This window comes from Ursus americanus, chromosome 12 (genome assembly GCF_024610735.1).
Source record: "Ursus americanus isolate L20-20 chromosome 12, mUrsAme1.1.p, whole genome shotgun sequence".
Taxonomy (NCBI): Eukaryota; Metazoa; Chordata; class Mammalia; order Carnivora; family Ursidae; genus Ursus; species Ursus americanus.
Genome location: NC_142138.1, coordinates 72,298,372 through 72,300,534, shown reverse-complemented (window position 1 = coordinate 72,300,534; position 2,163 = coordinate 72,298,372). Strand labels below are relative to the sequence as shown.

The 2,163-nt window shown below is 43.5% G+C and overlaps 1 pseudogene; it reads right to left on the bottom strand.

The window, feature by feature from the left end:
• Positions 1-1,010: 1,010 nt before the first annotated feature.
• On the bottom strand, positions 1,011-1,324 carry LOC148109238 (late cornified envelope protein 3D-like; annotated as a pseudogene).
• Between the last annotated feature and the right edge of the window lie 839 nt (positions 1,325-2,163).

Sequence of the window (2,163 nt, the reverse complement as noted above, 5' to 3'; positions counted from 1 at the left end):
TACCTGAAACTAATATAATATATCATGTCAACTATATTTCAATAATAAAAAAGACTCAAAGTAAAATTAATAATAATTAAATCTCATGTGAAATTTGTAATTGAAAAAAATTTTGACAAGAAAATCAAGATTTTTTAATAACACACAGAGATGAAATATTTGACCTGAAAAACTGAACATAGGACTCAGGGAGAGAAAGGGGAGAAGTGACTGATTTTTTAAAATTCCCTGATTCCTTTTATAGGCATTTTTATTATTACAATCTTTGCTGCATGCTATATGGATGTTTCTAGTTAGAATTAACAAAGATTCATGGGCTATTTGTAGAAAGTTCATGTATAATTTTCTAAATACTTATTTTTTGCCTGAAGGAGAAAGAAATTCGAGGGTGAGTTGGAGCAGTGTCACAAGGGAGAACAAGGAGGAGACCAATGGAGGGAGGAATGTGCATTGCCCTGGTGACTTGTCTGAACCCCAAAGAAAGTCCAAGTTCAAGTTCCAGCAGAGCTACATAGGATTTGTCTGAGAAATGGTGTCAGAGTACAAGACAGAGCCATTTTCTCTCCCCTCCTCTCATTGCCAATCATGCAAATAGCTCAAATTTGATTTCCAAGATCTCCGGGCAGCAAGAGAATGGATATTGGTGGGGGGAAAGTACTGGGATGCAAGCAAGCAAGGAAGAGTTTAGAACAGGATGGTGAGCAGATTTCTTGTTTTACTGTTTCATTTGAGGAGCAGAGGGCAAGGAGAGTAGCTGGGGAATAGATCAGAGTCTGTGGTTTGGGGATCCCGGAGCAGACAACACAGTTGGTGTCAGAGGTCAGCAGATGGAATTAGGGGAGAGGACTTGGCCCTCCAAATCTCAGGGCAGAGGGACCTGCCAGCCCAGAGCTCAGAACATTCCCTGAGACAACTCAGCCACTTGGGCAGGCCCAGGAGAAGCCCGAGCTGGAGGAAAGATTTGGTCGTTTGCTGTCCCCAACTCTGCTTTTCTTGGTTCAGTGTCCACATCAACAGCAGCCTCCAGATGACTGACCGCTGCTCCCTCCACAGCACCCAGAGCCCCCCGAGGGCTGGGTTCAGCAGCCAGAGCTCTGGTGTCTGTGACGGTGGGACCTGTGTGGCCTGTGGTGGCTCAGGCAGCAGCCACCACCCTCAGAGCTACAGCAGCCCCCACCCCCAGAGCTGGAGCCGCAGCAGCCCCCAGAGCTGACACTGCAGCAGGAAGAGACGGGGGGGAGCATTTTGGGGGACACTTTGGGGGACATTTAGGAGCGGGGCACTTGGGAGGGGGCTGGCACTGCTGCTAGTTCTGGCAGGACATCTTGGCAGTCAGGGTCAGGTGCTGAGGGAGAGTCACACAGTTAGTCAGACTCAGAACACACAGGTCTCCCTTGTTTTACCATCATTTCTTTAACCTACATTTTTTAAAGCCTGTTCAAGATAAGTCATGAGGAAATTATCTCTAAAATAGCCTGTCAATTGCTTTCACATTATCTCATTTGAACCTTAGGAGCTTTTTCACAAAACAGACACAGTTACTTCTCTTAACAAAGCACAGAGGACAGCTGTATCAACAAAGTCACCCAAAATCCGTGTCCTTTAAGTGGAGAAGGCAAAATGTGCATTCACAAAGTGTGACTCAAGTCCATGCTCTGCACCATTCTGAATTCTGGAAATGTCCCACCAAGGAGCCAGGTTAGAGTGACAGTGTTCTTTGCTGAGCAAGAAATAAGGGTCCCCTTTTGGAGGAACTTTATGGCTAGCTTTTCAACAGATATATATTATTATCATATATCATATACTATATATAATATCATATAAATAACATATAACTATCCCATATAATTATATATAATACATATATATACATTTATAGTTGGGTTAACCAGCTCATACGATGACCCTTGGCATACATATACACATATATAAAACAGGTTACCCAAATCATTCTAGAAATGTAGAAGTGAGGCGAGACCTGACTGTGGCAAGTTGGGATATGCTATGTACTCTCTACAGCACACAGCCTCCTTTCTTTTCCACACCTTACAACAGTAAATTTCAATTCATTATTCATTATTCACTATCATTACCGTTATTCGTTATTCACTATCCAACTTCGGGCTTTCTGACACAGATGCCCACACACCCTTCCTGACCTGC